Source organism: Natrix helvetica, assembly GCF_964273705.1.
Source record: "Natrix helvetica genome assembly, chromosome: 1".
Taxonomy (NCBI): Eukaryota; Metazoa; Chordata; class Lepidosauria; order Squamata; family Natricidae; genus Natrix; species Natrix helvetica.
The window spans coordinates 38,699,018-38,726,460 of NC_138548.1; the positions used below are offsets into that span (position 1 = coordinate 38,699,018).

The following is a 27,443-nucleotide window of genomic DNA, read 5'->3' on the forward strand; positions in this document are numbered from 1 at the left end:
ACTAATTAATGATAAGACTGAAACTTATCCTGCTTTTCATTTGGCATGGGAAACACTGGAAACATCCTGGAAAAAGGCAAGAAGCACTGATAACTATAAGGATGGTCTTTTATTTTTACTTTAGAAGAAATAAAAAATAGCTGATGTCCATTAGGGCCACAGATCACAGAGGATGCTTAATTGTTTTTCCTTGAGGCCATTCCCCACACCTTTTAAAAATCATCATATCATAATGCCAATCAGTAGAAATAATGAAGCCTTCATTTATATATCATCTCTTTATAGATAATGATCAGAATAATACTTATTTCTGTTGTTTATCTATTGTTGCTTTTTTTTTGCAATTACATATAGTGTAATTGCCCAGGCTAGAGGAAAAGCTATACTAGACCTAATTCTTACTAACACAGAAGAAGTGATAGAGGGAGTTGAAGTTGCCAGAACCTTGGGCGAGAGTGACCACATCATATTGGAATTCAATATAATGCAAATATAAGCAACAGAATGTAACCCAACCAGTGTCTTAAACTTTAAAAGAGCGGATTTTAACAAACTCAGAGTCCAAGAAAAATTCCACGGATAAAAATCCTAAAGAGGAAAACAACTCAAGAAGCATGAGAAACTCTGAGAAATATCATAAAAGCCCAGTCCAACAATACCACTGAAAAAGAAAAACAAGAAATCTTAGAAGAAATGAGCATGGTTGCACAGATAGCTCTCTGGCAAATTGAAAGACAAAAAGAATAAGTACAAAAAATGGAAAGAGGAAGAATATCAGCAGATAGTGGAATCTGCAAAGATGAAATCAGGAAAACAAAGGCTCAAAATGAACAAAGACTTGCAATAAAAGTCAAAGAAAATAAACACTTTTTTTCAACGTATGAATAACAAGAAAAGAGTCAAGGAAACAGTCGATCCACTAAAGAGAGAAAATGGCAAAAATGTAACAGGCAATAGAGAGAAAGCAGAGCTGTTTAAATCATTCTTTGGATCAGTCTTCACCCAAAAAGAAACTATAGCCCAACGTACCAAAGACAGACTAGAAATAGTACCTGTAAAAGACAGACTAGAAATAAAAAGTAAAATAAGCAAAAAAATGTATGAGAACACCAGTCTGACCTTGATAAATATAAATCATTGGGACCTGATTGATTACATCCCTGAATTCTGAAAGAGCTGACAGATGTTATCTCAGAACCATTGTACCATATCTTTAAAAATACTGGACCACTAGGGAAATACTAGAGGATTAGAAAAGAGCTGATGTGGTTCCCATTTTTTATGTTTCCCCCTTTCTAACTTCTGTTTCTATTCTCTAAGCATTGATGAAATAGGTGCCATATCAAAAAATGCTCACTTTCTTCTTTGTTCTTAATAGTAAGCATTAGTCTATCCATTTCAACTTATTTTCCAATGGACCAGAAGGCAAGACAAGAAACAATAGATAGAAACTAATTAAGGAGAGAAGCAACCTGGAATTAAGGGAAAACTTCCTAACAGTGAGGACAATTAACCAGTGGAAATGACCATTGTCTTATCTGAAGGGTCATTTTCAGGGCGCTGCGAAGGAGAGTCCGAGCAAGGGTTAAACACAGCCAATCTGCCCAGAACTGAATTGAAACTTTAAACCACGCCTCTGGTGCTGATTATCTTCAGATTTTTTCAATGAAGACGTGGAACTGTTGCGCGCTGAGAAGTCCAACAATGGAAACAAGTCAATAAGAAACCAAACAACAGGAACTGTAGATCTCCAACAGACACCAGCGGACCAGACCCCAGGGTGGGGTGGACTCTCCTTCGCAGCGCCCTGAAAACGACCCTTCAGGTAAGACAATGGTCATTTTCCAGGGCGCTGCTCTGGAGAGTCCAAGCAAGGGACATGCCCAAGCTAATTGTCACTAGGGCAGGAAGCAGAAGTATTCAGGGTCTCTCCGCTGGTATGAATGCCCTGAAGAACTCACCTCCCGAATGCCCCTTCCGCTGATGCAAAGCTGTCCAACTTATAATTTCAGACAAATGGGGACAATGAAGTCCAGGTAACCGCCCTGCAAATTTCCTCAATCGGTGCCTGGGTCGCCCAGGCTGCTGTAGTGGCGGTGCTCCTAGTCGAATATGCTGTAATGTGGTGAGGTACAGGTTTGGACTGGAGGACATGAGCAAGGGGGATGCAGGCCCTTAGCCACCCTCTGATCGTAGAGGAGTACACTTTCTTGCCCTGGGAAGCCGGCTGGAATGATATGAAGAGTGATTCAGATCATCGAAACCCCGTTGTGCGCTTGATGTACCTGTGAAGCGTCCTGCACACATCCAACAAGTGCCAGCGTTTCTCCCTCGGATGTCTAGGATGTGGACAAAAGTCCGGGAGAACTACCTCCTGGGCACGGTGGAACCAGGAATTGATTTTGGGGATGAACGACGGGTCCAGCCTGAGAACAACCCTGTCTTGCCGAATCAAGCATAAGTCCTCTCTGACGGACAAGGCAGCCAGCCACGAGATGCGTCGAGCTGAGGTGATGGCGACCAAAAAGGCTGTCTTAAATGTCAGATGTTTGAGACTGGCAGTTTTGATAGGTTCGAATGTGGGGCCGATATGGGCACGTAAAACTGCATTAAGATCCCAGGATGGATATCTGTGAACTACTGGGGGTCTCAGGTTGGTTGCGCCCCTGAGAAAACTGTGGATGGTAGGATTCCGGCTGAGCGAGGAATGTCCATCAGGAGCCAGGATGGTTGAAATAGCTGCTACCTGATGCCATAGAGTGTTAGGCGCCAGGCCCTTGTCCAAACCATCTTGCAGGAAGTCCAAGATGACAGGAACCGAGGCTGAAGAGGCTGGATGTCCGCAAGCAGCGCACCAGCTGGCGAAGGCTCTCCAGGTAGCGTCATAGATCCGGGTCATGGATGGACACCTGGACGCTTGAATGGTGCAGATCACCTTGGCCGAGAAACTGCCACTGCTCAGGAGGTCCCTTTCAAGTGCCAGACGGCTAGTTGCAGCCACTGGGGCTCTGGATGTTGAAGTGCTCCCTGGCTGAGAGAGATATCCTGTGGAGGAATCTGCCACGGTGGTTCGACAGAGAGGCTCACCATGTCCGCAAACCAGGTTCTCCTGGGCCAGAACAGTGCCACCAGCAGTACCTCCACTTCCTCTGTCAAGATCTTCCGTATGACTCTGGGAAGTAGAGGTAATGGCGGAAAGGCGTACAGAAGTCCCCGTGGCCAGGGGTAGTGCAGTGCATTGACCCCTTCGGCCCGTGGGTTGTGGAACCTCGTGTAAAACCTTGAGAGGTGCATGTTGGATGCGGTGGCGAACAGGTCTACTTGCGGACGTGCAAATCTCTGGGACAATTGTCGAAACAGGCACGGATGCAGGCACCACTCTGAGTGGTCAATCATGGCCCTGTCAGCCAGTTCCGCTTGGGTGTTGGTCGTGCCCGAGATGTGTTCCACCTGGAGGGACAGGAGGTGTTTTTCCACCCACCGTCCTAGGACTTCGGCCTCTGCCATCAAGGATCTGGAACGAGTGCCCCCTTGGTTGATGTGCGCCTTTGTCACAACATTGTCCATCAGTATCTGCACATGGCGCCCTTGAATGCTGGCCTGGAACTGGCGGAGGGCCAACCTGACTGCCCTCAGTTCCAGCCAATTGATGCTGTGAGCAGCCTCCAAGGGGGACTCATTGCCCTGCGCCAGTTGACTGTGACAATGAGCTCCCCAGCCGTAAAGGCTGGTATCCGTTGTGATGGTGAGATGGACGGGTTCCCTGAAGGGGGACCCCATTCTCAGGGCAGGGGACAACCACCACTTGAGGGAACGCCATACCTCCAAGGAGACCAGGATTAGCCTTGTCGAGCTGCTTTCGTTGGCCCTTTGGTAAGGAAGCAGGAGCCACTGGAGCGGACGGGAGTGGAGTCTTGCCCACGGCATGATGGACAGGCACAATATCATTTTGCCTAGAAGCTGAGACAGCTGAACCACCTTGGCCAGTGGCGACCGCTGTACGTGCGCGACCCTCTCCCTGGGGCTCGTCACCCTTTCTGGAGATAGGAAGACCCGGCAGGAGACGGTGTCGATTATGGCCCCTAGATGTTGTAGTCTGGTTGTCGGCAGCAGCTGACTTTTCTCCAGGTTTATGGAGAACCCATGATCCTGAAGCACCTGGATGGTGTATTCCAGGTCTCTGGTTGCCTGTAGGTGGGATGACGACTGGATGAGGACCTCGTCCAGGTAGCAGTGCAGTCTTATTGGATGAGACCTGAGGAAGGCCACCACGGCCACGAGGATCTTTGTAAATGTCCTGTGGGCTGACGATAGGCCAAATGGCATGGCCCGGTACTGATAGTGGTGGCCTGCGTAAGTGAATCTCAGGTACCGGCGGTGGGTCTTGTGGATGGGTACGTGGAGGTAGGCCTCCTTGAGGTCTATGGATGCCAATATATCCCCCGGCCTGATGCATTCCAGGATGGACTGGAGGGATTGCATTTTGAACCTTCGATAGGTCACATGATAGTTTAATCTTTTTAGGTCCAATATCCCCCTCCACCCCCTGGAATTTTTGGGAACCAGGAACAGGATTGAATAAAACCTCTTTCCTTCCTGACCCATCGGAACTGTCTCTATGGCCCTGATATCCCTGAGATGTTTGATCTCCTGTTCCATGAGAGACCACTTGACTGGACAAGAAGGAATGGGGCACCTGATGAAGTGGCAGGGGGGAGAGAAAGGAACTCCAAGGTGAGGCCCATGTGGATCGTTTGCAGGACCCACTGGTCTGACGTGATCTACTCCCATGTTGTGTGAAATAATTGGAGACGCCCTCCTATGGGAGTTGACCATTGATGGTCATTTGTATCTCCTGAAGGGGCGTGAACCAGACCCCCCCAGAAGGGATGTTTGGAGTAGTGTTGCTGGCGACCTCTGTCGCGAAAGAACTGACGGTCCTGGGACCGCTCGGCTTGCTGGGGGTATGCCTGATGAAAGGGAGCGGAGTTAGTGGAAGGCTCAGTGTTCCAAAATGGCTGCCTCCTGTAGGAGTTGGAGCCCTTCCAATCGGTCTTTTTATTAACCGAAAGCATCACCTTCTTCTTGTCTCTGTTTTCCACTAGGACAGGGTCCAGGACCTCCCCAAAAAGCTTGTCCCCTTTAAAGGGGGCTGTGACAAGCTTTCACTTGGAACGCATATCCATGTTCCAGTGTCTCAGCCACAGGAGGCGTCAACAGGGCGAGGCCCAGACACGGGCCTGGGGAGCAGATGCTGAGGCGCCAAAGGACCCATGGGGGCTGGTCCTTCCTCCAGGTCTGAAGGGCAAGTGAAGAGGTCGGCCTGGTCGGTCATTGAGGGGCCAGGAGAAACCGCCATGGCAAAGGAAGCAGTAGGAGAAAATTCCTGACCCTCCTCCTCACTGTCAGACATGGGGCCTCCCTGAGCAGGAGGGATCTCCCTGAAGGGCCCCTCGGGGGACACTGTTGGGGAGGTGTGGGCATGCTGTTGGGCCTTGGAGAACTGCTTTTCTAAGGCCTTCTGGTGTCATAGAGCGTCCCTATCCGGGCTGGATCCCTGTTTAGGCCCGGGCCTGGAATAGGGCTTGCTACCTCTGATGGCCTCCCTGGCAGCTTTGCCTGCCTGCCTTAGGGGGGCCCTGGAAGGGACACCCAACTGCTCCGTGCTCTTAGAGGCCTGATCCGCCATGGCAACCAACTGACCTAACTGGGACAGGTAGGGGGGTGTACCACCACTCACCACCTCCACAATAGCCCATCGCAGAACAACAGTGCTCCTGAAAAGGCACAGAGAGCTGCAGGGCTGGATCCAGTCAATCAGGAACTTTGGCGCGAGCGATAACAGTTCCCAGCACCTGCAGGAGAGATCAGGGAGCGACTGGGGGGGGGGGCACGATTCCTTGCCACGTCTCTGCCGAGAATTTAGGGCCAAGGTCGCCGGTCAGGCCAGACAAGGGTGACTCCAAGCGGCTCCTGCACTGAGTCAGGCTGCAGGCTGCTGCGGCATGCGGTTGTGGGCGAAAGTGAAACTCGACGGCATCCAAAATGGCAGCTGGAACTCTCCGCCGCTTTTCGCGCCCAAATTTGACTGCCGGCAATGGAAGGGAGCCCTGCGAGGCCGTGCCGCACTCCAGCTTCAAGAAAGCAAGGACGGCAACAACGGGCTCACAGAGGGGAATCGCCCCCAGTAGGGGTGTTTCGGTGGTGCTGGCGTCGGCACTCCGACCCATGCACCTCCCTCAACAGCTGCCTGTGGTCCCGAGGAGCCAGGGCAGAATCCCGGACACCAGGAGAACCGAGCGTGAGGAACAGCCAATTTAATAAAGAAATATATTTCTCAGCAGCCTGCTCTTGTTTAAATCCTTTTATTCTTTTTCTAAGCTCAATGGAGAGTCCAAGCAATCTATCCAGAATTGAAGAGAAACTCAAAGCGCGTCCACTGGGCTAGATGAATTGAAAAAAACTGAAGATAATCAGCACCAGAGGCATGGTTTAAAGTTTCAATTCAGTTCTGGGCAGATTGGCTGTGTTTAACCCTTGCTTGGACTATCCAGAGCAGCGCCCTGGAAAACAGCTTTGCCTTCAGAAGTTGTAGGTGCTTCATCACTGGAGGTTTTTAAGAAAAGACTGAACAGCTACCTATCTGAAATGGTACAGGGTCTCCTGTTTGAGCAGGGGATTGGAATAAAAGACCTCCAAGGTCTATTCTGATTGAAGATCCCGACTGCTTACTATATAAAGAGATGCAATCTTCCTACGAAGACACACAACGTATCCAAACATGTAACTAAATTTAATGATTCATTCACACTGGCTGCAGGAGTCACTTGGTTGTGAGATGGGCAACATATACATTTAATAAATAATAAGAAGCAGAAATACTTCAGAGCATGAACTGCTTGTTCTTTTCTAATCAATCAAATCTGTCAATGGGTGATTTATAAGAAATCTGATGTAGCAATAAAGCCAACATTTTTACAATATTGAAGAATTAAAATATTAAAATTTAATCCAGATTAAAATGTTTGTTGTTGCCCCATGTTAAAACTGACAAATCACATTCAACTATGTTTGCTTAAAGAACCCTGCACAGATTTAGCACCAATAATATGAGGTCTACTGAATAACACAGAACTAAAACCCTATACAAAGAAGCCTCACTAGTTGCTAAGGCAACAGGACAAAGTTTTTATCTGTCATTTGGGATAATGGCTCATATCTTCCACTGAAATTATAGTAACAGGATTTTTCTGTTGATTTCTCTTGATTTATTTAAAAAATTCTTTATTCTGTATACATTTTTAAAAAATTCCTCCTATTTACATATTGTCAGCATCAGAATTCATGGTAAAAGTAAAAGCATAAAACAATACAGGGAAAACATGATAACAACCCAATAAATGATAAAAAATCAAATGTGATCATTTGATCACATCATATCCTGAGGTAGGATTCAGTGAAATTGCCTAGGTAAGGAACACAACCATATATCCAAGTTGCTTAAAGTTTTGAAACAAGGTCAAATCTGTATAGGGGAAAAAATCAATATGCCACTGTTTAAAAACTGAAAATAGCTTCTTTGCTCACTTTGCCACTTTATCCTTGATGGAGGCACAGATAACTGGAGAAGGCAATATCCGTGAGCATGATGATATTTTAAAACCCAAGAAATTGGTTTTGCAGTTAAGCCTCATGGAGGTAAGTGGATCCTAATAGCAATAGCACTTAGACTTACATATATATCACTTCATAGTCCTCTCTAAGTGGTTTACAGAGTCAGTACATTGCCCCAAACAATCTGGAACTTCATTTTACCAAACTCAGAAGGATGAAAGGGTGATTCAATCTTGAGCAGGTCAGAATCGAACTGCCCAACTTCTGGCAGTCAGCAGTTAGCAGAATTAACCTACAATACTGCATTCTAACCACTGCACCACCACAGATCCTAAGGTGTGCAGAGTTTTAAAAGTCAGAAGGCGGTAACACAAATGGGGTCTGTTAAGGTTGCAATCCTATAGTTGTTTATTTAAACCTAAGTCCCACTTATCCCCTTAGGTTTCTATGGCAAGTGTCTTTTGTAAAAAGGGTGATAATTTACTTATCTGTTAGGATTCAATATTTTAATGCTGTAAGCTGCCCAGAGTCGTATATTCAAGATGGGTGGCAAATAAATTTTATAAATAAATAAACAAACTCATAGCCTTTAGAACAGCAAAGCTGGCTGGGGAATTCTGGGAGTTGAAGTCCAGTCATCTTCAAGTTGCCAAGGCTGACAAACACTGCAGAAAAATTACCTGCATGACCTCAGGCAAATCTGTAATTGTCCAGCTCAGGATTTCACCCAGCATTCTCAATCCAAAGCTAACTGTAGAACAGTAAACTGTGGGCTGGTTTCCAACAGGAAGAAGCAAAAGATGAGAAAGTCTGATAAGCTATACTTACACAAAATTGTTACATTTGTAAAATTCTATTTCCCTCACTCTAGATCTCATTGTGCCAATTTCCTAAGGATCTTAACCTAAAAGCGAATCTGCAGGAAGAACATAAGCTAAGCACTGGACAGATCACGAGAAGAGATTTCATATAGGTTACAGAATAAATAAATGCTGAAGTAGAGACAGTTATGGCACAGTCTTGGTGCGTATTTTCATTTGCAGAGATTCTTCAGTGTCGGTCAATATACCACACAATATGGGTAGCTAAGAAACTCCTGGTGTAGTAGACTGAATTTGTATTCATGATCTTACCATTAACATTTCGTAGACAGCAACTTGGCTACTATAAGGGAAAAAATGCAGAATTGCACTCATTCACATGGGACTGCATCACTGTATGTGTGATATACTCAAATTATCCCCTCTTCTCACATACGCACTACCTTTCCTTCAGCAGAAGTAAAGTGGCTAACTGCAATAAATAAAAATACTCCAAATCTATTAGATTCCAATGAACGAAAATTATGAAGGATGTTTTTTTTTTTTACACTTAAAAATAATGAGTTTAGAAACAGGTGGATTTCGGTCCAGTAAAAAAGAAAAAAATCTCCCTCCCCTGTGGCTCCTGAGGAGGGCCACTCAAAAGCTATTATTATGAGTCAGGCAGATTCATATTTGAGTAGGTGGTACATTAGGTATTCTGATGTCAGGTTTTAAATCATAATCTGTACTTTGAATTATACAGAAATCAAATTAATCGTGGCTAGGTCAGCGTATGTTTCTTCTCAATTGAAAAATACCTTTTCATCTTTAACAAAAATAATAAAGATTTGTTTCACGCTGAGCCTAAAATCGTATTCTTCCTATGTTGATCAAATGTTTGAACTGAAAACTGATTTAAAGTTATCCAACAAGCCTGATCATTCTAAAGGATACCAAAAAGCTCTATACTTTGGCCTGGTTCAAAGACCACAAGAAGCTACCATTTCTTATTCTCTGAACATCCCTGTTGTGGGCTGCCAGCAGCCAACAGAGTTGGTGGCAGACTCAGACAGTGAGGAGGTTGGGGAGGAACATGGGCCAGTCCTGAAGTCTGGGGAAGGCTCTGATGAGGGCTCTGCATAGGAGGCAGAGAGGGGGCCAAGGCCATCCAACAGTTATCAGTTGCCTTTTGAGTCGGATATCAGTGGGGCAGAATAGCAACTGGAGCCTGTTCCAATGTAAGCATGTGCAGAGCTGCCAGGAGAAGGGAATAGCTAAGGAACCATGGCCGATTCAGGAGGAAAGCCACAGGTGAACAGTGAATGACCCCTCCCATAGGGAATAAAGAGGAGCGAAAGGAGAGGGGAGTTTGCAGGAGACAATTAGTTCAATTCATTAAAGTGAAGATCTGTTCCTGACTTCTTGCCAAGTATTGTCTGCTACAGAGTGGCATTTGGAAGATATCGGCCTGGCAGCTCTCCAAGCCTGATAAAGGTCTGTAGTTGTGAAATCTCTTGAAAGACTGTTGGCCGGAATTTTGCTGGAGAGGAATTCACTTTAAATTAAATAAAAGGGGTTTTATTGGGACAAGGCGTCGGCTTCGTGCTTTTGGGAAGCCTAGGTCAGAACAATCCCTTCTTTCTTAGTACAAGCAAAGGAGAATTATATTTCTTTGTTTGTGAAGTGGTTTGCTTCATTTATGGTAATTTAATAAAAACTATCAGAAAGTGGTATGACAAAACCAAGTTCATTAACTACAACTATATTATTAACTATAACATGGGAACTACTGTTTTCAGCCCATTTCTGATGACCACCTTGCCATGGGACTAAACAATAATATGTGTTGAATCTTCCATGAACTTTTTAAAAAGTTTGAATTTTAACATTCAGATGGTTGCAAAAATTTTAACATTCATTGGTTGCAAAAAAATAAAGCTATGAAGATGCAATGTATTTATTTATCATATTTATACACCACCTATCTCACTGTCTAAGTGACTCTAAGCAGTTTACAAATATAAAGTTATAATTTTGTGATAGCAAAACAAAAAACAGGGAAGTCTGGAAATTGATTCATGGCAATTGGACTGCCTTTTCTTCTTGTGTATATCTATTTTGCTGCTTATCCAAGTACCATATTTTTCAAAGTATAAGACGCACTGGAGTATAAGACGCACCAAGGTTTTGAAGAGGCAAATTAAAAATAAAAGGTTTTGCACTCTGCAAAACTCCCCAAAACGGCCTGTTTTCTGTGAAAATAGGCCCTTTTTTTTCAAAAAAGGGCATGAATAGCTCTTAATAATTAATAATAATAATAATTTGAATTTATTAGCCGCTTCCTTTCCAGGCAGGACTCGGGGCGGCGTACAATGGAGCATATAGAACATAAAACATGTGTACAAACACATAAACATACATATATACAAAGACACACATGCACGGAGGAGGTAACAAATTACAACATTTAGACAGTTAAAAATCACCATTAAAATACCCCAATTGTAAGAAACCCAATGTACAATTAAAATTTAAAATTTAAAAAGACAGTCAGGAGGAGTAAGAAAAATTACGGTTGAGCCAGGCCAGATAATTGAAAGAGGTGGGTCTTCAGCTGTACACGGAAGGAGCGGAGATCGGAAGTAATCCTGATGTCACGGGGGAGGTCATTCCACAGGGCTGGGCCCATCACAGAGAAGGCTCTGGTCCTGGGTGTCGCCCCCCGACACTGTTTGGCGGACGGCACCCGGAGAAGTCCCTCTCTGTGTGAGCGAATTGGTCGTAGGGATGTGTGGGGCAGGATGCGATCCTGCATGTAACTAGGCCCTGTGCCATGAAGTGCTTTAAAGATCATAATCAAAACCTTGAAACGCACTCGGTAGACCACAGGAAGCCAGTGCAGCTCGCACAGGAGAGGTGTTACAGGGGAGTATCTAGTCCTCCCCATAATCACCCGCGCGGCTGCGTTCTGGACCAACTGTAGTCTCCGAGTGCATCTCAAGGGAAGCCCCATGTAGAGAGCATTGCAGTAGTCCAGGCGAGACGTCACTAGCGCATGGGTGACTGTGCGTAGGGCATCCCGGTCCAATAAGGGGCGCAATTGGCGCATCAGGCGGACCTGATGGAACGCCCCCCTTGCCACGGCTGTTACATGGTCATCCATGGACAGCCGGGCATCTAGGAGGGCGCCCAAATTGCGCACCTGTTCCATGGGGGCTAGTTGCACGCCCCCGATGGCCAGAGATGGAAGCACCTGGTTGAACCGGGAGGCCGGAAGCCACAGCCACTCCGTCTTGGAAGGGTTGAGTTTTAGTCGGTTGCCATCCATCCAGACCCGTACGGCCTCCAAACACCGGGACATCATTTCGACGGCCTCATTGGGGTGGTTCGGGGTGGAAATGTATAGCTGAGTATCATCAGCATACAGATGATATCCCACCCCAAAACCACGGATGATCTCGCCCAGCGGTTTCATGTATGTGTTGAACAGGAGAGGCGAGAGCACCGATCCCTGTGGCACTCCACATGTGAGTGGCCTCCGGGTCGATCTCTGCTCCCCTGCCAACACACGTTGCGTCCGGTCAGAGAGGTAGGAGCCAAACCACCGTAAAACGGTGCCCCTGACTCCCAGCCCCTCTAGCCGGTGCAACAGGATACCATGGTCGATGGTATCGAACGCCGCCGAGAGATCTAATAGGACCAGGATAGAGGAACAACCCCTATCTCTGGCCCTCCAGAGATCATCAACCAATGCGACCAAGGCCGTCTCCGTGCTGTGCCCGGGTCGGAAGCCGGACTGGCGCGGGTCTAGATAATCATTTTCCTCCAGGTGACGTGGGAACTGCTGTGCCACCACACTCTCTACAACCTTCGCTAGAAAAGGAAGGTTGGAGACTGGACGGTAATTGACTAGGTCCGTTGGGTCCAGGGAAGGCTTCTTGAGCAGGGGCCTCACCACCGCTTCTTTCAAGGCGGCCGGTAGAGACCCCTCACCCAACGAGGCGTTCACTAGGCCCAGGAGCCAGTCGCGCGTAACCTCCCAGGATGCCAGTACAAGCCAGGAGGGACACGGGTCCAATAAACATGTGGTGGGTCGCAGACGTCCACGCAACCTGTCCAAATCCTCGATGGCAACCGAGTCAAACTCCTCCCAAAGCGGTCCCTCAAGACTCGCCACGGGCGTCTCTGCTGAACCATTGAAAGGGGCCCATCCCATCCGGATTTGAGCGACTTTGTCCTGTAGATATTTCCCAAACTCCTCTGCTCTGCCCTGTAAAGGGGCTTCCCGCGGTCTCTCAAACAAGAGGGAGCGAGTCACCCGAAACAGGGCGGCAGGGCGGTTATCTGCGGACGCAATAAGAGCGGTGCAATGTTGATGTTTGGCCGCTCTTAATGCCACGAGGTACGTCCTCAAATAGGCTCGTGCCTGTGCTCGGTCAAATTCGGAATGGGAGGATCTCCAACGACTCTCTAGGCGTCTCTTGTGGCGTTTCATCACCCTTAGCTCCTCGGTAAACCAAGGGGCCAGGGTGGTTCGTCGCCGCAGGAGAGGCCGCAAAGGCGCCACCCAGTCTAGGGCCCCGGTAGTCGCACTATTCCATGCGTCTACCAGGTCCTCCACTCGGGGGCGGGTCAGGTCCACAGGAGGTGGCCCAAGCTCCGTCTGGAACCTATCTGGTTCCGTCAGGCGCTTGGGGCGGAACCATCTAATACCTTCCAGTTCCGCCTCCTCGCGGCGGGGGGTAGCACCCGGGAAGTCCAGCCGGAGAAGTGAGTGATCCGACCATGACAGGGGAATAATGGCTGGATCCCCTATTCCCAGATCACTCATCCACTGGCCAGAGACAAAGACAAGGTCCAGCGTGTGGCCTCCCTCGTGAGTAGGGCCCTGAATTAACTGGGTCAGGTCCATGGCTGTCATGGAAGCCATGAACTCCCGAACCCCCTCAGACGCTTCTCCCATCGACAGCAGATTAAAATCCCCCATCACTAAGAGTTTGGGGGTCTCAACCGCCACCGATGAGATCAGCTCAAGGAGTTCAGGCAGGGCCGCTGACGTATAGCGAGGAGCCAGGTATACTATCAGCAGGCCCAACTGCCTCCCTGGGCCCCATCTCACGACAAGGGACTCACACCCGGATGTCTGTGGCACGGTGAACTCTCTCGGCTCTAGGTCCTCCTGGATAATCACTGCTACCCCGCCGCCCCTTCCCTGGGCCCGAGGCTGGTGAAATGCTCGATAACCTGGCGGGCACATTTCCACGAGGGGTAAACCTCCCTCGTGGCCCAACCAAGTCTCGGTTATTCCTTAGGAGGCTTGTAGAGTGCTCCTGGGGGGGGGGGGCAAAAACGAGCAAAAAAGGCCTATTTTTTTGCTTTAAAAAGGGTATGGATAGCCTTTAGGAAGCTTACAGAGTGCTCCTGGGGGCTGGGGGGGAGGCAAAATTGAGCAAAAAACAGCCCGTTTTTTGCTCGTTTTTGCCCTCCCCAGCCCCCAGGAGCTCTCTGAAAGCTTCCTACAAGCTATGCAGGGCTATTCTGGTGAATGGAGTGGGGTTTCGGGAGGCCAAAAATGCTGTATTCAGTGTACCCAGATTTTCAGCCTCTTTTTTGAGGGAAAAAGGTACGTCTTATACTCCAAAAATACGGTAGTTTCCTAACTCAACTACCAGACAATTCTACCTGGATGACTGAAATCTCCATTGACAAAAACAGGGAACCTTTTCAGTGGAGACAAAATCCAGGTTCCATTTCACACATATTGTATACAGGGTAGTATTTGAATTATGAACACAATTGAGCCCAACATTTCTGTTGTTAAGTGAAACATTTGTTCAGTGAACTTTCCCCCATTTTACGATCTTTCTTGTCCCAGTTGTTAAATGAATCACTGCAGTTGTTAAGTCAATAACACGGTTGTTAAGTGAATCTGGCTTCCCTATTGACCTTGCCAGAAGGTCACAGAAAAGCGATCATATGGCCCCAGGACACTGCAACCGTTATAAATACGAGTCAGTTGCCAAGCATTGGAATTTTGATCAAGTGACCATGGGGATGCTGAAATGGTCGTAAGTGTGAAAAACAGTCTTAAGTTTCAGTGATGATGTAACTTCAAACAATCACTAAATGAACTGTTGTGAGTGGAGGACTACCTGTACCCAAAACATTGATTTTTAATCCTGTGTGGTTGAATAGTGTTTGGACAATGCCTGAGGAAGCCAAGCAGCTTGTTAAAAAAGATTTCTAATAATCAGAGATGAGTTTTCAGTGCTGAACAGCCCCTTGCTGTGAAATATACAAAATAGTAAAAAGGTAAAATAAATTATGCAAAGTATCAGAAGCCAAGGTAATTACTGTTCTTCAAGGGATGGAGGGAGATTAATTCTGAGTGCAGGCTTCAGAAATGATTTAAATTATTCACCTCTCTCCATAATGTAATTCTTAAGGCAGCTGCACCTTTTTACACATGGAAGTTGGGGGAAAAAAGAATCTGCTTTAATTAGAGGTGCTGTACTCATGTGATTTTAGTCCTAACTAAGTGCAAACAAATTTGAAAACGTTTTCTTGGCTCATTATTCTCACATGGAAATTATCGATCCACCTGATTAGCAATAGTATGGTATAGTGCAGTGTTGGCTAACCTTTTTGCCATTGCGTGCCAAAAGTCAGGAGAGCATGTACCCACATCCATAATTCTATGCGCCTGCCCCTGTGCATGGGCGTGCGTCCCGCCCGTGCTCCCCCCCTTTTGACACGTGATGGCATGGTGGACCAATTTTTCGCCTTCCCTAGGCTCCAGACCCTTTCTAGGATCCCGGAGAGGGTGAAAACGGCCTTCCCCACCCCCCAGAGGCCCTCTGACCGTTTGCCAACTTCCGGTCGGACCAGAAGGCACCTGTGGAGGATGAAAACAGCCTCTCCCTCCCCCCCCCAGAGGCCCACTAGAGGCCCAAAATAACCTGTTTCCCAACAGTGGGCCCAGAAGGCCCAAAAATCAGCTGGCCAGCACATGTATGCACGTTGGAGCTGAGCTCCCGAACCCACCAATATAGCTCCGTGTGTGCCACCTGTGACATGCATGCCATAGGTTCGCCATGATAGGTATAGTGATTAGGATGTTAGATTTAGGATCTGGGAGTTTCAAATTCAAGTCCTTCCCCAGTCATTGAAACTCATATTGTGGTCATAGCACAATTACTCTTTCTCAATCCAATCTGTCCTAGAAGGTGGGGGGAGAGATTGTGTACCGGGGGGGGGAGGGAGGGATTCATAACAAGTGTTATATATGTTGCCTTGAGCTGCTGGAAGAAGGCAGGATATAAATTTCATAAGTCATATCATCCAACATATATCACTCTCAGCTAAATAAGGGCATATTTTAATTCATTTCATAAATGTAAGTACTATCATACTCATAGCATAATTCCCAGTGTATCTCAAGCAAAAGGCTTTGGGGTGATACTGTGTGTCAAAATAGTTACTGCAGTATTAAACAAGACAGATGTCTATAATGATATAAAAAATATGGCTAATGCATATAGATAAAGCTTCCTAAGTTTATGTAAAAAATAAAATGTTGAATGTACTTTAAATTGCCCATTGTATATATAAGAAAAGAGGAAGATGGGAGAACCAAATCCGAAACTTCCAGTTGGGCAGCTTAACCTATTTAAGGCCAATTCTGGGATGCTATGAGGATGTTAAGAGCTGTGGTGGCGCAGTGGTTGGAATGCAGTACTGCAGGCTACTTCTGCTGACTGCTGGCTGACTGCAATTTGGCAGATCGAATCTCACCACGGTCCAGGTTCACTCAGCCTTCCATCCTTCTGAGATGGGTAAAATGAGGACCCAGATTGTTGGGGAAAATATGCTGACTCTGTAAACCGAGGGCTGTGAAGCAGTATATAAGTCTAAGTGCTATTACTATTCTTGCCCTAAGCAGGTGATTAGACTGGAAGACTTTGAAAATTCCATGCCACCCTATTATCCAATGAAGTTTTCTAAATTATAATATTAATTTTAAGCATCTACATACATCCTCCCCCGACCCCAAGTATAGGGATAATAATAAGTTGCCTTTAATGCTGGCAAATTAAAAAGAATACATCTGTGCCATGAGGAATGAAGACCTACAGTAAGGACTTCTAAACTAAATGTAATAATCAATAAATGATAAGATAGATGACAGTGAAAAGAGTGTGTATGTTATAAACAAATCTGTTTCAGTGATAGAAGTTTGCATTTGGAAGGTTTCTTTGAAGTTCAAGAAAACTACTAAAGCTAGACCTATGGTCTGAGTATGATATTTTCCCGTAAATCATGGCATTATGATTTAAATCACACATTTATCATTTCAAGCTCAGTTATCTTTTAAAAAAACTATAAAGAAGTTTATGTTTATGTGCTGTTTCAAATATCCAAAAACAGTGGGACGAAAAGAAATAACTTAGCCAGCATGGCTCACTGATACCACCTACAGCTATATGAAAAACGAATCATCTGCCTCCAGTCTAAGAAACAAGAGATCTCAGCTGCCAACAGAAGGGTGGGGAAAAAACTCTTATTTTTTAAACCCACAACCCTAAGTTTCTGACCACAAAGGGAAATGCTGACTTCCCCCCCCCCCCCAAAAAAAGAGGAAGAAACAAAAATATACTCATTGTCAACATTCTTATGATGCCTTTGCTGACTATCAGTCTCCAAGGTTTCACAGGAAAGTATTTACACCTTAAATTCAATATGTACATTGTCAGTTTTTCAGGGCACAGCAGATTAATTATTTCTATAAATGTAAATGTAGGTGTGACATTGTCAACCTGATTGGAAAATGTAAAAAAACAAACAAACCTGGCTTTTTCACACCAGCAAGTTAACTGCAAAGAAAATATTGCTGTCTTGAAGTGGCATCTCTGCAGATTTGGGGGGGGGGAGAGGGAATAATCCCCCATATGTATGCTATGTGTAATAGATTCCCTAATGTTCTACCTCAAACCATGGGTTATGCCAAGTTATCTCCAATGTAACTCTCATTTGAGAGTGGGAAAAAGATGTGCCATCTGATATACAGTACATGCATGTGGAAGCGAAGGAAGAGTACAGCAGTGTGCGGTGGCAGCCAAAAAAGCCAATGCAGTCCTAAATTGCATTATAAGAGGGATACGATCAAGATCAAGTGAGGTACTATTACCATTCTATAAAGCCTTAGTAAGACCACACCTAGAGTACTGCATCCAGTTTTGGTCACCACACTATAAAAAAGATGTTGAGACTCTAGAAAAAGTGCAGAGAAGAGCAACCAGGATGATTAGGGGACTGGAGACTGAAACGTATGAAGAATGGTTACAGGAACTGGGCATGGCTAGTCTAGTGAAGAGAAGGACCAGGGGAGCCATGATAGCAGTGGTCCAATATTTGAGGGGCTGCCACAGAGAGGAAGAGGTCAAGCTATTTTCCAAGACACCCGAAGGCCAGACAAGGAATAATGGATGGAAACTGAGCAGGAGAGATTCAACCTAGAAAGAAGGAGAAATGTTCTGACAGTGAGAACAATCAACCAAAGGAACAGCTTGTCTTTGGAAGTTGTGTAAGCTTCTTCACTGGAGGCTTTCAAGAAGAGACTAGATTGCCATTTGTTGGGGATGGTGTGGTCTCCTGCTTGGGCAAGGGGTTAGACTAGATGACCTACAAGGTCCCTTCCAACTCTGTTAATCTGAGTAAAATATATGTTTATAATTACTGCATGTACAGTTGTTTTTCCATGTCACATACTTTCAAGAGGATGAAACAACACTGCATAAACTAGTCATCATAAATCCATTGGTAATCAATAACGGACATCAGTTCCCTCAACTCTCTGAGAGAGAGAGTCCTGTTCAGAAAGGCAAGGGTATGAAAGAGATGGACTTTCTGAGGAAGTTACGTTAGAGCAAACAAAGACAAAGCAAAATATGCAAGAAAAATAAAGAAATGAGTTTTGCAAATCTCTAGCTTTTAAAAATATTCAGAAGTCCTCTTTTAAATCCTGCTGTGGCACCTGAGATCATATGAATTCTGAATTATTTATTTCTTACCAAGGATTGTTAATGCCAATCTCTTTGCTCAATATATATATACTCCCTCTACTTATTATTGACTCTGTAGCCTAAAGAATATGGCAAGTATAATTTGCATCTTTGTTCTTTCATATATTATGAATATAAAATCTAAAAGAAAAGCACCCTTTACAAGAGATCATTACACAGAGATATGCCCACCCACTCTTATTGTCTTCACAAGGCTAAAGGACAGGTGGATACACTATTTACAATGCCTCCAAGCAGATGAAGCTAGAATGTACATAACTCCTACAGTTTTCTGAGTTCCATTCTAACTCTTCCAGGAAGCAGAAAGCAGTTCTAAACCCTGAAGATATGAAATGAAGATCAGGCAAATCAGATGTAATATTTTTAAATATGCATACATATGCCATTTGCATAGAACGCCACGGCAAAGTTCTAAGTTACTGTTGACAAGCAAATTTGCTGATAAAAATGGAAGCTGAAAATTCTAGCTTGTCGCTCTTCTCCAGAAATAATAATTTATAGTTTGTTATGTAAAAGAAGCAACAATTTAGGATCTGAGACCAAATATAATACTTAACTTCTGGCTTTTTATGTCAGCAGGTCCTCATCGGCTCATAACCTTTTTTATTTGCTCTGGAAATCCATAAACATAGTTACTCAGTACAAATGTAAAGTAAAGCTATATTAGCTGTGGCTTCTGCGGTTTTCTGTGCCACAGAGTGAAAGAAAATGAGGAACCGGGACATTTTTTGAATTTTTTGAATTCCTAAACTGGGTTTTGTTCATCTGAATGCAACCATTAAAACAAACTGTATGCAATCCCCCCACCTCCAAACAATACCTATTCATTTTTTTTATCAGAATTGCCTGACAATTGTTTTTGGGTGCACAATCATTACTAGATTTAGGTTTGCAACTCTGCCGTGTGTGAAAGGATTTTGTAGATAAAATCATTTTCTTTGACCTTTGATCTTCTTCTATAAAATGGGGACAGTCATTTTCTGACTGGACTGTAGAGCTAAGGCATATGAAAAAAAAAGCTAAAGATAGTAATTCATCTATACCATGGATGAAATATGAATAATGGCAATGTACAGACATGCAATTTTTAAAGATATTCATATGAAGAGCTCCTTTTAAAAAAAAAAAAGAAAGAAAAATTAAGCTAGATCAATGTACTACTTATATATGCTTTGTGTAAGAGAACCTGTATCCTGCTTTCTTCCTCTTTTTTCCACAATGGCCTCTACCCCATTTGTTCAAGCTGCCTTGTATCCCAGGGTAATCTAATGCATATTAGAAGATTGACACACTAAGTTCATTTTAATTTGTTGCCCTGCATGCAATGCAGAATGGCAGTTCTAGTTTCTGACTGAAAAGGCAATATGCTAGTAGATTTATATCATCATCATCATCTTGATTGGTTGACTCAGCTTTCCATCCTTCCGAGGTCGGTAAAATGTGGACCCAAATTGTTGGGGACAACATGTAAACCACTTAGAGAGGGCTATAAAGCACTCTGAAGCGGTATATAAATCTAAGTGCTATTGTTATTCTCATCTTTATCGTCACCATCCACTTTAACTTTGTTAAACCTTCGCTTCCACACCATTTCATAAGATAAATTATTACCAGCTAGAAAACACTTTGCTTAAGCAGAGGGAAACACCTGCTGCTTTAATTACAGAGGGGGGGGGGAGCTACTGGGAAAAGTGAAATAACCGGATCCTAGAAGTTCTGATTCTACTCTAGAAAGGAAGTCTCTGCCTTCTTGAATGGGAAGAGCTGGCTATAAAGGGGGCTCAGCTCACAAACGGACAGACCAAGACTAACAACCCTCCATGCTCTTTCGAGGCTTCTCCTCTGTCCCACCCTCCTTTCTGCCACCAGTCTGTGCATGACCAGGTTTAAAACGTTTTAGCGCAGGAACTCCCTGCCTTCAAGATTGTCCTCCCGCAGCTGTCTTTTCCTTCCCTTCCCCTAATTCTGCATCAAGCGGGGTCCTGCGCTTGCCGCTTTCCTACCTACCTACCTTCGCCCGTCAGGGAAAGAAAGAGCGAGAGAACTATATGGTAAAAACACCTGGGCGGAGAGGATTTGGTCTCCCACTAGCCATTGAGCCGGAACAGCTGCATAAGAAGCGAACCTCTCTCTCTCCCCCTCTCTCTCCTCTCCCCTCTGTCTCTTTCCTCTCTGTCTCTGTCTCTCTCCCCCTCTCCCCTATCCTTTCCTCCCCCCTCTCCCTCTCCTCCCCCTCTCTTATTCTCCCCCTCTCCCCTTCTCTACCCTCTCCCCCTGTCCTTCCTTCCTCTCTCTCTCCCTCTCTCCCTTCCTCTCCCTCTCCCTCTCCCTCCCTCCCTCTCCCTCCACACACAGAAGCAGGACACTGTGACCCTGCTTTTGCCACCACACCCTGTGACCTCTGAGCGCCCCAGAGCCACTCTTGGCCTCCCCTCCTCTTGAGCCCCCAAGAGAAAAAATCAGTCCGACCCTTCCCGTCTTCTTTGGTCCCTGCAGCGTTTCCCTCCAGACTCTCAACTCTTTCCCTTCGCGAGCCTTTCTCCTTGCCGCCTCCGTGGAAAGCGTCCGGCAGCCCCGTGTACCTTCCACGCTCCCTTCTTTCTGCCTCCGAGCTCAGACCCATCCTGTTAGATATTAGCATATATCGAGATAAGTCTTCCCTCAGGTCCGCTCCTACAGCGGGAAACAGGTATTCATCTGATTGGTCAATGGGCGTGCCTCATCCCTATAAAAGGGGAACCCTCCGACCACAGGTTAAGCTGGATCACTACTACTACTAATAAAATGAGCTGTTGAGTTACTTCGTGTCCGCAGTCTGTCTCTCGTTGCCCAGATCTAACATTGGCGACGAAGGTGGGATTGAGAGACAGATAGGACGAAGAGCGCACTTCAAGAATCTCCGGATTTGATCCAGCCCAGGAATTCGGCAGAAATTCCGGCAGCCATCTCAGATCACCGCAGCGCGGCAAATTCAAACTGAGAAAATGGCGATGCATGCTCCCCCCGCTCCTTTCGACCCAGCAACCGACGAATGGGAAGCCTTCATGATTCGCTTCGAGTGTTTCCTCGAAGCAAATGAGTACACGGGGATCACCGATGCAAGAAAGAAAAATATCTTCCTCGGCTACTGCGGAAAGGAAGTCTTCAATACGGCCAGAGACCTCACCGCGCCTACTCCAATACAAGCAGTACCGTGGGCGACGCTGAAACAAGCCTTGGAAACACATTACGCGCCAAAACCGTCCCGCCATGTCAGCCGCAAAGAATTCAACACGAGGACTCAAATGGCGGGAGAATCCATTAACCAATTTGTTGCAGCTCTACGAAGAATAGCAGCCCACTGTGAATACAGGGATTTGGAAGAGCATATCTTAGAGCAATTCATCTGTGGGGTAAGAGACATTTCGTTGCAAAAGAAACTGTTAGCCAACCCGAATCTAACCCTACAGTCAGCATTGAACAAAGCAAGAGCGTCGGAATCAGCGGAGAAATCAGCAGTGACCATACAAAGAAGGGTCAACGAAACCCAGCCGGCACCGAGACAAACCAGAGTCCACTACGAAGACGCAAGCCCCGACTACGTGGATCCCGAGTTCGAGGACAGTCACCTAATGCAGAGCAGTCACTGGAGGCCTGGGGGGAAACCCGGATCCCGCTTGCCGCCCTGCGCAAGCTGCGGAGGGAATCACCCCAGGTCTACTTGCAGGTTCAGGAACGTTGTTTGTTCGCACTGCAACAAACTTGGGCACATCGCACGAGTGTGCCGGAGCGGAGTCCCTGCCTCACGGCAGCCACCCATGTACCGCCAACAGAAGCCCAACCCAGGGGCTTGGCGAAATCAAAAAGGGCGCCCAGAGAGAAATCCACAAGTGTTTACCCAGAGAGAAACTCCCCAAAGAGCTGAACGAGCGTATTCCCAGAGAGATTACTCACAAGAAAGTGAGCGAGCGTATCCCCAGAGAGAATTCACACAGAGAGCCGAAAGAGCGTTCTACCAAGACGCTCAACGAGAGTATTTTCAGGATATAGACGATGAGATAGAGTTGACCCAGAGAGAGGAGTTGCGAACGTATCTCACCACGATACATCAGGTCCGCCCTAAGCGGCCCAAAAGGCTGAAAGTCACAGTCCTCTTGGAGGGCTCACCCTGCGAGCTGGAGGTTGACACAGGATCAACCCTGACGATCATTTCATGGGCATCCATGAAACAGGCCATTCCCGGCCTCAGAAAGAGCCAACTGCGCGCTCCTGACGTCCTGCTACGAGACTACCAGGGGAACCAAGTCCCCATCGTGGGCCAAGGCACATTCCACATCCAGTTTAAGGACATCGAAGCCCAGCTGCCCGTGACCATCTCCAGCGCGCCATTGCAGAACCTCCTGGGGCTTGATTGGTTTGAAGCCCTGGGATTAGAAGTCACCGGAATCAACGCCGTGAGAAACAGCAGCGCTGAAAAGATCTTTAAGGAGTTCGAGGATGTGTTCAGCTCCGGTCTTGGTAAGTATGTGGGCAAACCAATATCGTTCAATTTAGATCCAAATGTGGCGCCAATCCGACTTAAACCGAGACGAGTGCCTTTTGCACTCCGCCCAAAAATAGATAAAGAGATAGATAAGTTAGTGGAACAAGGAATCCTTGAGCCGGTAGATCACGCGCGTTGGGAGACACCTATCGTGACCCCAGTTAAGTCAGACGGATCAGTCCGCTTGTGCGCAGACTATAAATGCACAATTAATGTCGCGCTACAACAGAGCGCATATCCGGTGCCCGTAGTACAGCACCTATTGCACTCATTGGGGCCAGGAAAGGTTTTCGCTAAGTTAGATATGGCACAAGCTTACCAGCAACTGCCAGTAGATAGCGCCACAGCGGAGGCCCAGACTATAGTGACGCACAGAGGAGCGTTTAAATGCAACCGGCTACAATTCGGCGTAAGTATTGCTCCAGGATTGTTCCAGAGCGTCATGGAACGACTGTTGCAAGGGATACCGGGAGTCGTCCCATATTTTGACGATATCTTGGTGTCCGCTGCAAACGAGGAGCAACTAAACAAAAGAGTCAGATCTGTTTTGGCCAGAATCAGAGAGAAGGGCCTCCGCCTTAAAAAAGAAAAATGCCAAATTAACGTGCCTAGTGTAGAATTCCTGGGTTATAGAATTGATGGTCAGGGAATTCACCCCACTGAAAAGAAAATTAAGGCAATCCAGGACGCCCCCACACCACGAAATCAAACCGAGTTGCAGGCCTTCCTCGGACTACTTAATTTCTACAGCGTTTTTCTGAGACAGAAGGCGACCGTTGCTGAGCCACTACACCGTCTACTCCAGAGGAACGCACCATGGAGATGGGGACGAGCCGAAGCTGCAGCATTCGCCGGGGTAAAGCGCCTGCTCACCACTGACTCACTACTTGTGCAATACAGTCAAACCCTCCCGCTGGTATTGACCTGCGACGCATCGCCTTTCGGGGTTGGAGCAGTCCTCAGCCACAGGATGCCCGACGGGAAAGAAGCACCCATTGCTTTCTACTCCAGAACTCTTTCATCGGCCGAAAGGAACTACAGCCAAATGGACAGAGAAGCATTGGCTGCCGTTGCAGGTGTGAAACGTTTCCATGAATACCTCTACGGCCGCGATTTTGAACTCATTACTGATCACAAACCGCTGTTAGGACTTTTGGCGGGAAATCGCCCCACTCCGGTCTCCCTTTCTCCACGTATGACCAGGTGGACTGTTTTCCTGGCTGCGTACTCTTACAAGTTAATTCATCGACCGGGCTCCACTCTAGGGCACGCAGATGCGCTCAGCCGTTGCCCATTACCAGACATTTTGCCAGACCCCACTCCAGAAGTACCGGTATTGCTCATTGACTGTTTGGATTCGGGACCGGTTTCTTCTTACGATGTCGCAAGGTTCTCCTCGAAGGACAATTTAATAAAACAAGTGCAAACTTGGGTATGGAGGGGGTGGCCGAAGGGAAATGTGGGCCCGGAATTCAAAATGTTTTGGTCTAAACGGGACGAACTCTCCGTGTTACAGGGATGTTTGTTGTGGGGGGATCGAGTTGTTATTCCTTTTGCTCTACGAAAAAAGGTATTGAATGCTTTACATATGGGTCATCCGGGGATCGTGAGAATGAAAGCGTTAGCGAGAAGTTATGTGTGGTGGCCCAATATGGACAAAGAAATAGAGGAGTGGGTGGCCACTTGCGACCCATGCCAGGAGTCGAGACCAGCACCCCCGGAAGCGCCCGCCACAGAATGGGAGAAACCCAAGGCACCCTGGTCACGCATTCATATTGATTTTGCAGGACCATTCCAGGGTCAAACCTTCCTCATAGTTGTAGATGCTTATTCTAAATGGTTAGATGTAGTCCTAATGACATCAACCACGGCAGAGGCAGTTATAAAGGTTCTTAGGCGGCTTTTCGCCACCCATGGTCTACCAGATCTGTTAGTATCGGACAACGGGCCCCAATTCACGGCCATGCAGTTCGAAACATTTTTAGCAGGGTTGGGAATCAGACACGCCCTCATCGCGCCATTCCATCCAGCGTCCAATGGTCAGGCAGAAAGAATGGTGGGGTTCGCGAAAGAGGCCCTCGCCAGGATGGGCCCGGGGGATTGGCAAACACGCATTGACCATTACCTCCTCATTCAACACATTACCCCGAGCGCAACGACGGGTAGAAGCCCCGCTGAACTACTAATGGGTCGCCGCCTACGGTCTCACCTGGACAGGCTCCACCCGAATTATTCTACCTCGGCTCCCCCAGACTCTACAAGTAAGGTCAGATCTTTTAGAGAAGGAGACACTGTTTATGCTCAAAATTACACAGGGGGGACATTGTGGATACCGGCGAGGGTCATTGGCATCATGGGCCCTCGATCGTATTTGTTAGAGCTTGAAGATGGGCGGAATTGGAGAAGGCACATCGATCAGCTTCGAGGTCGCCTAGCACAATCCAACTTACGGGATGAGGGCGAAAGTTTCCTGTCCACAGAAAGACAACCGCAGGGAAACTTCATCCCAGGAAACGACGACACCGGCGAGCTAAGCGGGGGACAGGACATCACGCACGCAGCTGAGCAACCCCCCGTCATCACAGCCGCTGAGCAACCCCCCGTCATCGCAGCCGAACAAGATACCAGGGAAAAGAGCATCGAAAACGCAAGACCTCCAGAAACAGAAAAAGCACCCGATCCTGCAACCACTTCAAACCAACAGGAAACCAGTCCTGCAAGTACTTCAACGCAACCTGAACTCCGACGTTCCTCCCGAGCAAGACAAACACCCACCTACCTAAAGGACTATGTCACCTACCGCAACGTCCCATCTAGGAGGGGAGGGGTGTTAGATATTAGCATATATCGAGATAAGTCTTCCCTCAGGTCCGCTCCTACAGCGGGAAACAGGTATTCATCTGATTGGTCAATGGGCGTGCCTCATCCCTATAAAAGGGGAACCCTCCGACCACAGGTTAAGCTGGATCACTACTACTACTAATAAAATGAGCTGTTGAGTTACTTCGTGTCCGCAGTCTGTCTCTCGTTGCCCAGATCTAACACATCCCGCCCGTCGCTTGCTCGGCCACTGTCAGGACTTCCTTCCCTGCTTCGCTTCCCAGCACCTAAATGCGAGGAGCCTCCCTCCTCCTCCACCTCTGGCTGACTGTTAGGGCATCCCCGGCTCCCCTTCCTTCGGACGTCCCGCCGGTGGGTCCTTTATCCGACCGTTCGCATGCCGCGGACCGGTGCAAATCCTCTGGAAAACGCGGGCGGCGCCTCGGCACTTACCTGCTGCCGCCAGGAGCCGCGGCGGCGCTTCTTCTCTGTCCGCCGAGTCGGCTTAAGGGCTGGGAGAGGGTTTCGGGCAGGCACCGAGCGCTCGGGTGCCCATGCACCGAGCCGAGCCGCTCGCCAAAGGGAGCCTGAGCAGCAGCGGCACCGCACGTGTCAGGCCGGGGCTGCTACTGGCATCTCCGTTCCTGCTTCTGCCTCCCCGGTCCTTCGTTGACATGCAAAGCAGCTCGGCGACTTTCAGGGAAAAGGAGAGGAGGAGGAAATGCGGCGGCGGGGAGGGGGAAGAGGCGACCGAGTGGCAAATCCCACCCCGTCTTCACTAGGGAGCGCTGCCCTGCCTTGGATTCTTGGGTTGCGCCTCCTTTAAGGACTTCAGGTTCCAGGGTCCCCTTGATTCTGTTAGCTTGCCCCTGGGTGTCATCGTGTCCCGTCCCGTCCCCCCCTCCCCCCCCGGTGGGTGTGCTTTAAGTTTTGACCCGCACTTTGGAAGGTGGGTGGGGCTTGCCAAGTTTACAAACTCCATAGCCACGCCTCCAAAAGGACTTTCTTCTGCTAGATGTCTCCCAGAATGTGAAATGAACCCTCTGGCTTGGAGTAAGTAAAGCATTCCTGAGTAGGTTTTCTAATCTAAACAACTATATATGGAAGTGGTTTGCCATTGCTTCCCCGACCCCCCACCCCTCCCCTCCCGCAGGTAGTCCTCGACTTACAACTGTTTGTTTAATGACCACTTGAAGTTACAGCGGCACTGAAAAAAGTGACCTATGCCCGTTTTTCACCCTTATGACCGTTGCAGCATCCCCCAAGGTCATATGATCAAAATTCAGATGCTCAGCAACTGGTTCATATTTATGACGGTTGCATTATCCCGGGATCATGGGATTCCTCTTTGAAAACCTTCTGAAAAGTTTCACTTAACAACCGTGTGACTAATTTAACAACTGCAGTGTTTCACTTCACAAATATGGCAAGAAAAGTCTTAAAATGGGGCAAAACTCACCTAACAGGTTTCTCACTTAGCAACATAATTTTTGGCCTCCATTGTGGTTGTAAGTTGAGGGCTACCTGTATTGTAGAGGTCTTAGGCCAGTGATGGCATGCAGAGCCCTCTCTCTCTCTGTGGGCATGCAAGTCTGCCGCTCC

General features: G+C 47.1%; 1 protein-coding gene across 3 annotated transcripts in view; it reads right to left on the reverse strand.

Moving 5' to 3' along the window:
- The window catches only part of LBHD2 (LBH domain containing 2), a 75,745-nt gene extending 49,072 nt beyond the window's left edge, over positions 1 to 26,673 (reverse strand). The window contains exon 1 of one of the 3 annotated variants that reach the window (XM_081956775.1): positions 26,295 to 26,673. The gene's annotated coding sequence lies outside the window, so the exon portion shown is untranslated. Of the gene's footprint in view, positions 1 to 20,560; positions 20,586 to 21,081; positions 21,107 to 26,294 lie in introns of those variants that run through there. The other 2 variants (XM_081956777.1, XM_081956776.1) reach the window with 2 other exon arrangements.
- Positions 26,674 to 27,443: the final 770 nt, after the last annotated feature.